Here is a 13,047-nt window from a genome sequence, read left to right as displayed (position 1 = left end):
TACACTTGCGCTTTGGAAGCGGTGGTAGGTATAAATTATATTTATATATTGACGTTATTGACCTTGTGTGCTTTTTGAAAATAAATCTACCCTTATCTATTGATATTTGATTATCTGATATACATTTGCACTCTCTTTATTTTGTATCAAAACCCTTCCCTTTTGTTTATCCCCCAGGCGTCGCAACTTCCGACCGACACAAAACATTGCGAAATGTATTTCTATTTTGACAGAATTTGCTTAGATTTTTTTTTCTGCTAGTCTCAAATCAGTTGGAATAATGCTTTTTATAGTCTTGTAAGATTCAAATTCAAAATTTTATTCATTATTATGAGATATTTCAACATCGTAATTGTGTTCTATTATAAATTATAAATATCTTTTGGTCTCACAACATTGGTTGCCGTCAAATAAATTACTTAAAACCAAGTTGACTGCCGCTTCCAAAGCGTCAGTATAGAAGAAGTGGTTACAAACTGCACTGTAGCATTTTCTTCGATAACTTCACACTTTACGAAAGGCCACGTTCAGCTGTACGGCTTAGTGATGGAATCGAGATTCAAATAATGATAGGTTGCAAGCCCAATGTCTACAAGAAGAATCTCAAATTTACAAGCCTATCCATTAATCGCATTTTACGACATAGGATAGGATTACTCCATATCTTACCATACCTAATAAATCGATTCTGATATTATTGACGTAATAATTTAGATTATCTAGGTCATAAGGACGTATTGCAGAGGTCGTCACAGCTACTCACGTTAATAACGGCCAGTTTGCATTCCTTGAGCAAGCCTTGAGCAATGACTTGCTAGTTTTTCATTAGGTACACGTATGCATAAATTCTGTCAATCTTCTTTCACATTAATGTCAACAACGAAAATTTAAGATTAACTAAAACATTCGCTATTAATGTAACAAAAATAAGATTTAGAATTAATTCAGAATAATCGTAACGAAAAACTAGTGTCAGAAAAACTTAACTAAATAATATCCATAAAAATAAATGTAACAGCTTCATCATCTTATGCCATATTTAACCTGTTAGCTGTAGGTCTCCTTCAACCTCCTTCGTTCTGTTCTATTTTGGGCAGCAATTATCCAAAGTCTGCTCGCTACCTTCTGGATGTTATTTTTCCATCTCAATTACGGTCTGCCCGTGGTCTTTTTTGTTCCGACGATCTGCACTTGTGAAGTAACTAACACTATTGAGTTTTAACCACGTGAATTTACCTTTTATCGATGCATATTCTTGCATACGACACAGACAAAGCTATAATTTCATTATTTACATATAAAAATACCCAGCAATCGGAAAGGAAACTATTGTCTGAGTTGAATATCGCATGTTTCAAATTCAAACGTTCAGGAATTTCCAATATTGCGCGCCGTGCCAGCATCATTTCCAAAACAAAATGAAACGATCAATCGATTCATCTTTATTTCAAAGCGCTAAAGTTCATATTTGCCTTGCAAGTTAATTTGCTAAATGAAAATGTAACTTTGTAAATGGAATCACGACGGCATGAAGGTAAATTCAAAGAGTTTTAACTTTTGAAAAAGCATTCTTTCGCGCGTTGCGCTGTAAGAAACTATAATACTACGTATACTTACAGTATAAGACCAGGTAGTCGTGGCAGTAAAATGAAATTGCTACGGCTATTGGTATTTTTTACTCTACACTGTCGTTGAACAAAATTGTAGGAACTGCGTTTTGTTATGTCATATTGATAAATAAAGTTGTTTTAATAATTATTTGTATAACAAAAACTTTGAGTTTAATAAGGATGGAGGTAACTTAAATTAGTGAAACGTCACTTAGGTAATCATGAAAAGAATAAGATGAAAATTTATTTTTATTCCCTATACATTGAACGAGAAAAAATATTGATGATTGGTGGTAGGCCACCACTAATAAAAAAATAAAAGCATTACGTAGGTACCTATTTGTTTTAAATCGGTATGATGTTCAATTTTGTTACTAAGAGGTGGTACTATACATAGACATAGAATTGGAAAGTCATTAACCCAGTTTTCTGAATACTATTTTTAGTCGGTCTTTTGTCTGAGTATTATCAAAGTTCATTCAACTGGTTGTGACGATATTTGACCAAAGATGACTTAGATAGCATAGGCACCGTTACTGTAGATGTCTATATCTACCTACCTACAGCAAAGAATAGTTTGAAAGTAACCGACTCATTACAATTAATAACTGAATATAATACTAATAATACAACATGAATAATGTTTTGATATTATTAACAAAATATACGATTTAACAAAAAAAAATCCTTTCCTATATTCCGTATTAAAAAATGGTAATATTAATTATATCATTAAACCAATCAGCTGAGCGTGTCTTTTCAATACTGTTGGCTCTGTCTACCCCGCAGGGGATATAGATGTGATAATGTATGTAAAATTGAACCTAAATTAATAATATCAAGAAAACCTTAAGTTCGAAAATATAAACGATCATTTCCGATGCTCATTTACAAAACAAATTTGGTAACACTTTAAACATACGGTTAAAGGCCATATCTTCCGATAATCCCACACGTCCCGGCATCGGTACCACGTGTCACTAATGAATCCCCCATTTGCCCGGGACCTAAGAAAACAATTTTAATAGTTCTCAAATTGTTGACACGACGTCTACGGATTTCTTTCGGAAGCTAATTGCGTAAAGTCATAGCATATAAAAGGCAAAAGGTGATCTTCGTGGGTAGGTACTTACTTTTTTCACCTAATTTATTATAAACCAACATTTAATTATTTGTCAGCTATGTTTGTTATTTGGCAGAATAAAATGTTTTGTAATTTTAATTGACCGCGCTTTTTTTCCATTTTCAAAGGACAAGAAAGTACATAGCGATTTACAAAAGTCATAACATTTTTCAATATTTTAGTTAAGCTTACAATTCATTATATAGTTATTTTAAGAGGGCAATTTGAATTTTATGTCACAATGTTTGTCTCCATACTCCTCCGAAACGGCTTTACCGATTTTAACCAAATTTTGCATGCATATTCAGTAGGTCTGAGAATCGGCTAACATCTATTTTTCATACCCCTAAGTGTTAAAGGTTGTCCACACTTTATATGGCAAAACAACGTTTGCTGGGACAGCTAGTACTTATATAATTCTGATTATATTAATATACCTAAGTGTCAATTTAAAACATTACATTTAAAACATGATAAAAACAACATCACACGAAGATCACATAAATATAGATCAAATAAAAATAAATTTATAATTTCAAAAATAATTTTCAAAGGCCGCTTTTACTTTTTGATGAAGATAACATTCTGTTATTAAACTTCTCAGCTAGCACGACCATCCATCAATCAGGATCTGTCGCAAGTAGCAGAGACTAATTTCCTCGTTTGTTTCGCCACTAAGCCCTCGGCGGCTTTGGATCTGATAGATGTTTGATTGAACCTCTGCCTAATAGTAGGCATCTAATTAGTATTTGTTGGTAGAGGAATTCGGGATGTACCAATTAATATGGGTTTTCTGGTTAGCTTTAAATTAACATAGAAGTGTATGCGATAATATAGAAAAATTATCTTTTCGTATACCTAAAGAACATTAAAAGTATGTAGAATTTAAAATTAGAAATGCCTACCTACTATCAAATTTCTTTTACCTCAATTATGTAGACAAAATTTGTAGCCTAAAATTCACCTATGAATGTTAAATATGTATATGGTTAAAAATATTTCAATGAAAACAATTTTTAAATAACAGTTCAAAATAGTAACCAATTTTCAGAATTTATATTTCTTTTCTTTATAAAATCAGATAAATAGTACAAAATATGATATAATAATAATTCAGTTGAGTAAAACCATTACTTGTAACCGGTAGTAGAATAGGAAAACACAAGAACCTGTGTGTCATACGTAGGATCACAACATTGGAACTTCATTTTGTGAGTATTTGAGTACGTCAATAAAATGAGACAGGAGGTAGTTTACAGCCATGGGGAATCCCTGAGATGGCAAACATCGGCCTAGAGTTGCGACATAAAAGAGTTAGTACCTATAGAAGGTAAGACTTTATCTTTACTACGATGCTTTGTATATTGTTCCGTAGAAAAAAATACATTTAAAACACAAAAACAAAACATATAGACAGTTCATTAACGCCGCAGCAGAAAAATGCATTGAATTTATAAATAATTATAGCATTTTTTTATTGATTACTTTGACAAAAATACTTCTTTGACTTGTATATAGTCTATATAGACTTGTGGTAGATCATATTCCATGTATTTTTAATTTCCGTGGTATAAAATTCAAATTTTTTTCATCATCGCGTACCACTAAGTAGTTGTTATATAGGTATTCCCAGTCGAAGGAATAAAAGTAATTTTTTATAATGTAACAAAAATTGTTACTGAGCTATATTTATTTCTTCTTTCACATTCTAGTGCCTCTTACCAATATAAAAGTTATCATCGGATATCGGATAGGGATCTCAAAAGGTTTCCGTATTTGGAAGTACCAGTTCCACCCTTTTGATGCAGATCGATGAGACGGCCAGCGTGAAGGGATCACGTTGTAAAACTGATACGTGACAGTAGTTTAACTTTGGGGGCCCTTTTTATTGAGTGCTATAGATGGCTTGAAGGATGTATAGTCAAACATTGAATGTCGGAAAAAGTTTCTGACTTCAATAGGAAAATACCACGCTGTAAATACAGGGATTGTAAGTGCACCTTTGATTCTGCACTCTAAACATTCGCAAGTCATTCGCTATATTTTAATAATGATTATCGTTAAGTTATTTTTTGTGTGACCTTGGCGTATATTTATAGTTAGTTATTTTAACCAACTAAACAAGAATTTAAAATCGTAAAACTAGAAACAGGAGAGTCAAAGAAACTTTTAATGAGCAAATCAAAATACTGAGAAGATTTAATTTGTCAAATAAAAGGTTCATTGTAATATTATAACTTATTTATCATATTTCAGATGTTTCGTGACCAAATTCCGCTGACAACAAGTCTTAACAACGGTCTTAACTAAGCATTCCCTACTTAAATTATCCGAGAACATTTATGAGGCGAATAACAATAATTCAGAGCAATCAGTAGTACAATCACGGACTCTTACAGACTTGACGAAGGCTTTTGGGCAAGGGAGTGAGGGCCAGTGTTGCCTACTTAATGCTTTTGAAGCTTAATGTAGCATTTTCATCTATATCAGCGCTCAAAAATTGGAGTCTAACGTCCCTTCGAAGGTCTGTTGCTTTTTTACATGATCGGATATTTAATGATTCATGAAGTTTTAAATTAAATTGTAGTTTCAAATTACTACGAATTCGTCACAAAACTAGATAGTCGATCATATCTTTGTTTGCATGCTCGCCTTGAAAGAATATGTTTAGCTTTTAATCTTAATGATGGAATTGAGATTAAAATATTGATAGTAGTATAACCCAGCGTCGAAATTGGCAGTTTAAGTAATAAACGGGCCTTATAGAGTTTTCTTCAAAATCTTAGCAACCCAGCGCTTTTCAAAGTCCAACTTAGCGTGTTTTCATCAGAAACAGTTGGCAACAGGGAGTGGGGGTACACACGTCCCTTACATGCCAACGATGGGAATTTGGGAAATGGCGTGGCAAATGCTAAAGAGAATTATAACTCAAAAGAACTCCCTTGATGAAGACTTTTGCCTAAAATGTAGACGTGTGTTCATTGTACAATGTTCTGTGATGTTTACAGTTTGTTTCTTTTGTCACACAATCAAAAATTATGATTGGTTTAACTGACCTTTTGAGGAGACGACGAGTAACATCTAACAATTTTTATTTATAATCTAGTTATTTTAAAGTAATTATTTAAATTTAATTAGTGCCATACAACTATGGTATGGTATTAACTTAAACCTTTATCAGAAGATTCAGTACAATAGTCAGCCATAACTACTCGTAGGAATTAAGTCATATTTTACTGAAATATAACTACTGGAAGCTATCAAATAAGGTTTTACCATCATTAGCCTGTCTTCTATTCCGAAAAAAAAGAGCCAAACAATATGGGTCCCTTTTCCGGCCCAAAAAGGTTGCGAAAAATAAAGAGATCGTTAAAATGTTTTATGTTTTGTTTCGGCCCTGAGATTATGAGAGATAAAGGAACATATTTCGCAACTATATGAAAACATAGCATTGCGGCATTTGTTGGCTTCGCACCCAATGATCACGATTTAAAAAAGTACATCTTTATTTTATTAATTATGTATATTAAAAGGAATTTCTGGCGGGACGTCATGCTGAACGAAAAGCTACTTAGTTAAAAAAGGAAGGTTGGCGTTAGTAATAAAGGTGAAGTTTGCGATTTAAATAAGATGATTTAATGCGAAATATTAATAATAAAAATTAATGATTGAGTAAAAATAATGGATATATATATCATAATAATGGATAGAAATATTTTAATAATCTTACGTAATTTTTAGTCAGATGTCTACTTGAATATTAGTAATTACAGTTAAGTAGGTACCTATAATATTCTTATTGTATTTGATGCAATTGTATTTTCTTATTAGATATTTTTGCTTGGTTTTGGCGTGTTCATCTCATTTAAATCTTATAAATAAATTGATTTTAGGTTCCTTAAAGTCGAGTGGGTGCGGAATTTGTTTTCTTGTACCTCCATCAATCATCGTAACGAGTCTTTGCCGGGGCATTTCACACGTTTTTCCTCGAGGCTGATGATACTTGTTTCAGGATAAGAAACTTCTTACGAGTTTTCTTTTGAAAGGAAATAACAGTGTTATTTCTAAAGATCGTCATTAAGGATTCTCCGAAAGCTATAATTTAAAAAAAAAATTAGTTTAATAAAAGAAAACCCATTCTTTAAGTTTTTTGTGACAATCATTAAATTATCAAAAGAAGATAACACACACATAATGATTGAAAAATTATATTAGTGTTATATTTAAAAAAACGTTTTAAATACAATAAACAACGTTGAACCGTCGAATCTGTTTAAAAAATGAATAAGTATAAAACAACCTAAAATGACTGACGGCTCAAATGAAAATCAAAAGCGTTTCTAATCAAAAGTGACACTTTCATAATTACTTGTATAGCTTTTGTATAAGAATAGAAACCCTCTGAACTTAGAATGAGTCTACCTGTAGAGTGTGCAGTGATGTACGAGATGGAACAGAATTATTTTGAATTTTTTGGGAAAGTATACTTACATTGATCAAATCGGGAACGTCCTGGCGGAAGGTCGACTCAAGACGATCATGCATGAAGATAGAGTAATGAATGAATGATAAAGTGGAATGATTAGAAGAAAGGTATGAAAATCTTCGATTTTATTCTAAGTTTCGTCTATTCTACGGCACTAGTCACAAAATTAAATTATAACTTCAAAATTCATTAGCGCGAAACTCTATGGAATTTACACAATGATTTTTTACTTTAACATAAAACTTATTAAGATAGTTAAATGCGTTGATGTAATTAATATGTATTCACTTATAACACATACAAAAAAATGGTCACACTTTAATACCTACATATTTTACTTTCACGATTAGAAACGAGACATAACATACCGCGCTCTATACAAAAAGACGAATATTTACTCTCTGAGACATTTGATCTTTGCGTGAGGTGAGAACATTAGAACCTATTAGAATTTATTTTAATATTCGTACCAACCAAAAGGAATAAGAGTTTAAAATGGAGAAGCGTGAAACGGAGCGGCAAATGCCGGAATATTATTTATGAGTACAATTTGAAACTCGGGAATCTTGTTTATTTTCGCTTTTTATTAAAAGGGCACTTTGTTTTTATACTTTATATATCTGTTGATATGGGTTTTGAAGAATAATAATATGCTTTGAAACGATGATACTTTTTGTTTGCCATTGTAAATAAACATATTATAAACAGGTACCATTAAATGTTTTATATAAGTATAAGAACCAGAACTAAACTAAAGGATATTCACATGTGCGACAGCAGATTTTAAAAAAAATGTGATGGCAGACGATTCTTTGTTCGAGCTAGAAATCGAACCTAGAATCATGTTTTAGCAACACTTACTGATGCTAATAAAACCACAAGCGTCATTTTAAAAAAACGCTTAGTTAAAAACGAAATATATTATATACCTTTATTATACCTATTGTCTTATCACGGCATTGTTGCGGTCAACTAGTGGTCACGCGGAATGCATAAAATATTTTATCTCATTATTAGGTACGTACAAAGAATTACTTTTTAATGAAGTTTTGATCTTTAAGATTGTAGTATTGTATACACACACAACAGAACTTGTTTTTTTGTGGTCTGTTTCGTTTATAAATTATGCGCTTTCTTTGTTTCTTATTCTTGGCAAAATAGAATAGGATCAGCTCATATTTATTTATTTGAACTTATTGCAATTAAAATCGAACAACTGGTGCTCTTAGAATATGTACAAAACGTTATAGAAGCCATAAATGAAGCGTAAATTACAACACAATCTTTTCATAGCAGTAAATAATCAGTAACATAAATAAAGGCTTTTGTTTTATAAGTGGAAATGAGCTTAAAGTTTAAAGGTAAGCTTTTAGGGGTAAGCCTTCCGGGAAGAGTATTTCAAGCGTTAAAAGTGTACAAATGAAGCAATTTCTGAAAAAAATATATACACAGTCCACTTCCTCCAATTTTCTAATTTCATTTCAGTAAACAACGTCCAATTAAACGTAATTTGAGTTCGCTGAAAATTGCACACTGCCTCAGGGGAAATTTTTCATTGGAATAGGACCGGACAAAAACTCCTGGGCATTAATCAAGCTAGGAGAGGGAAATTAGACTCGCATGGGCGTCATTCCCTTTTGTTTTTTGTTCTTAAGGGTTATATTTTTAAAAATTCAGGTAAGTGTTATAAATTTATTTGCCTCATACATAATTCTTGAAAATTACAAACAAGTCTTTATCTCTTACGGACTGAGCATGGTCACAAAAACACTTTAAGGCTACGTTCAGTTATATAGCTTAGGTAATGAAAAGGTTCTATAATAAGATGTCGTTTTTTTTTATTAGGTATGTAAATATATTAGAATAGGGATAGGCTCATAAACTTGGGATTCCTTTTGTAGGCGAACCTGTCACTATTTGAATTCAAATCTATCATGAAGCCATACAGCAAAACGTAGCCATTTTGTCTTCTCGAAACTGTTGGCTCTATCTACCTCGCAAGGGACAAAGACGTGACTTATATATATATGTGTATGTACATATGAATAAAAAGAATATTAACTTTTTTCAACGATTTAATAGTGAGCTTAACTAAGAGCTGCCAGATGTCAGAGTAGATATTTACTACAGACAGACATTATGATGTCTGTAGACATAACGAAGAATTATTGCACATACACAGATAACCACAAACTAAATTAAACAGCCACTTAACTTCACCTGTGTCTAATTTTTTTTAAATTACATTTGAACCTTTAACATCCATATTTTCTGGCAAGCAAAAAACAAAATACTGTGTACGTTAAAGTAAGGCTTTCATCAATAACATGGAAAGGAATAGAAGCAGGGCCAGTAAATACTGTCGTCTATGGCGCGAAGGGGACTAGTTTTATAACCCCGGCACCCCAGTGCAGTAAGACCGCGTTGATTCCTTTGAAATGTAGTATATTGCAATAGCAGATGAATCAGTTTCTCAATTTTTGTATCGCTAATAACAAGTAAGTATTATGACTATTTGCAATAAAACTGTGAGTAGGTAACCAGACCTCAAGGATGCAACGTTCATAATAAATAAAAAATCAAACCAAAAACAATCCACTCGAACAACAGTGTTTTTCATTATTTTCTGATTTCAGGAATGAAAGGATGCTGATTTTTAAGCCTGAAGAATGTAGAAAGGACCCAAGGCTATAGGTCATTGAGCTGAATTGTGTAGCCTAGGAACATGCAAAGATGCGGAAAAATGTAGAAATAGGCTCATGCTTTATTTAATTTTATCAGCATTTATTTGAGAATACAAAACAAAAAAACAAAATTACGATGTTTAGACGAGATAAACTTATTCTTATTCCTTTTTTTTATTTTGGTCAACATAAATTAATTTGAACTCAAAATATTCTTCGTAGCATCTGAATTTCCAGCATTGCCTACGCCACTAAGAATGCACGGGCGTCTTGAGACGTCTCCCCCAGGTTGTTGCAGCTTTACGAGCGGCGGCCCCTGCCCGCTGCACGCACGATACACGGACAACAATCCACTCGAATAACAGTATTTTCCATTGTTTCCCGATTTCAGGGACAGAAGTTTTCATAGTAATTTACGGTTTTTGAATTACATAAAATAGCCGTGTGGTTTCAGGCACTTAAGAATAGGACCACTCCATATATTTTTCAAATGGATTTCATAAAAGGCCTTTTCAAGACTGTTGGCCATGTCTACCCCGCAAGACATGACTATATGTCTGAATGTATGTAATATGTAGGTAGGTATGTATGAAAAAAAGCTGCTTTGATAAACATTACTCCAAAATTTTATATTTTTGCATACTAGTGGCTTTTTTCTATTATCCATTTGAGTGTCTTTCTGCATATCCATGCTTTGGGACCTCATTTGAGGACTTTCTAAGGTAAGACTTGCTAAGGTGGAAATTTATTTGAGTGTTATTATAAAAATTGTATATAATGACAATAACCAATCACTATCAATAATAACACTGGTTTGTAAAAGAATCTCAGAAAAATATATATAGGAATAATTGTAAGAATTCTAGATGCCCTTATCTACTATAGATCAAGTTATTAATAAGCAGATGTATGACGAAGATTTATGATCTGACGCTTTTACCGATAAAAATAAAAAGATCGGTCCAATTATGCGTCATTTAGAAGAGCTCATGCATATAAATCAATGTAATCACAGTGTAGCATTTTAATAACAGACTAAAGGCCGACACGAGACGTGCCCAGCACAAATAGCTTCAACAGAAGTATCACTTTTTTTTAATAGTTACACTGTAACTATGACAGCCGCTGGAACCGAGCGAAGATAATCTTATAATCTTAACTTCGAAAAAAATGTCCACGGTAAAGAAATAGGTAATGGTCATAACTATCAACGCTTAGTCAAAACAAGTTGACATAATAATTGAAACTATAGGATTCGTCGTTTTGTAACGCATACAGTTGCCAGTACTTATCATTTCTATTGTCTTAATATTATTCCAAATTTAATGATAACAACTCAACTAACGTAACGTCAACACCATTTATCGAAGCAGGCAATGGCATAATAAAAATATTTCTAAGCGACCAAAACTAAGCTAGTTTACATACACATAGTAGATTCAAATAGTGTCAGGTTACCAGCCCATCGGCTAAAAGAAGAATGCCAAGTTTATTTAAACCAATTAGCCTATCCCATGATTGACTTCTAAAATCTGTGCCAGAAGAGATGCAGCTGGCACACACTAATTAAATGAAGTAAGGTAGTCTTATGTACAAAAATACCCGTTTACGTTATAAATACCAAATTAATGATGCAAAAACATTATTCAACTTATACGTATAACATGATTCTTCATCGACTGGTTACCCTTCTGTATTCACGACATTTTATATTCTTAGAGACACTGAATGCGCCATTCATATGCATCCAATCAACGCCATTCAAGACTATTAACTATATAGTGAGAAATGCCTTAAATTTAATGAAATAGTTGTTTGGACAGCGCCGTTAGCGTTATGTTGCGAAATAGAGAAAATAACATAGGTGAGTAGATACTAATAGCTTTAGATGGAATTCATATTTATTTATTTTCATATGGCAGGCCACTAAGCAAATGAATTCGTATCAAGAATATTTTAGAGAAAAAACATAATGAATCTTGTCTTTTGGATACAACCATATTGGATTCCGACATTATTTTTCTGAATCAGTTTATATGGTTCATAATATAATATTAACGACAGCACTTTTTCGTATAGTTCTTGAATTCAGAAATCATGGAGCTATGGAGTGAGTGCAATAGAACGCTGCATTGCCTCACAAAAATTAGCGATATTTGTCTATGGCCGAACTAAAAAGGTTTCACTATATAATCAAAAGTGTCATATTTTAACTATATGGCCAAAATTTTTAAACTGTTGACTGCCTGCCTATGTCTATTGGACACAAGCTTCCTAAGAAAACTTTAATTGCAGACCACAAGGTACGAACGTAATTTCTGACTTTCCTTAATGCAAATAGGTAACTGAGTATAGTTAAAGTACCTGAATACTGCTCAGGCAGGTATAAAAATGCCTTCATTTTCCCAAAGTTTTGTTGCTATATATGTCCAAAAACTTTAAGAGTAAGAATTTCCTTGAACTGGAACGGCTTGTACCTTAATATTAAAAAGGGCATAAACTATATGACCACTAAGAATATAAAACCGACGGTATTTTTTATATTTACCGCTCCGCAATTTATCTCTCGCCTAACAAAGTCGCAATTTCGCGTCTCTTTGTTTCAGAGTCTGCTCAACATTTCCAAAATGCCATAGACAGTAGAACAAAGCGGCATAAACACGACGACTATGCTTGATGCAAAGCGAAACGGCAAAAACGTTTGGTTGTTCCCACGCAATGGGTGAAAATTCAGTTTTACATGTTCGTACCCAAGGAATAATGTTCATTATTGAATAAAAAAATTACAAATAAAGAGTTAAGCGTACACCATGGGAACGGACACGCGATGTCGCGGATTTAAAATTCCATTTCCTGGCATTGCGAAAACTCCAAATTGTTACCAGTTAAATTAATTGGATCCTCTTTCCCGTTGCTCTGTGTGGTGTGTCTATGTAGAATACATGTGCTTTATTTTATTGATTTAATCTCTTTCTTTCATCATTGAGCGCATTGTTGATTGCTGTCTTAACTAATTATTAGGTTTATGTTACTTTTTGACCTATCAAGAAGCCTATGTTAAAAGTATCAAACTACCATAGCTTTTATATTTTACATTCCATAATGATATTTAGAATTGTATCAAATTAATTATATTTTTTTAAG

Source organism: Amyelois transitella, chromosome 10, assembly GCF_032362555.1.
Source record: "Amyelois transitella isolate CPQ chromosome 10, ilAmyTran1.1, whole genome shotgun sequence".
Classification (NCBI taxonomy): domain Eukaryota; kingdom Metazoa; phylum Arthropoda; class Insecta; order Lepidoptera; family Pyralidae; genus Amyelois; species Amyelois transitella.
This window is presented reverse-complemented; position numbering follows the sequence as displayed.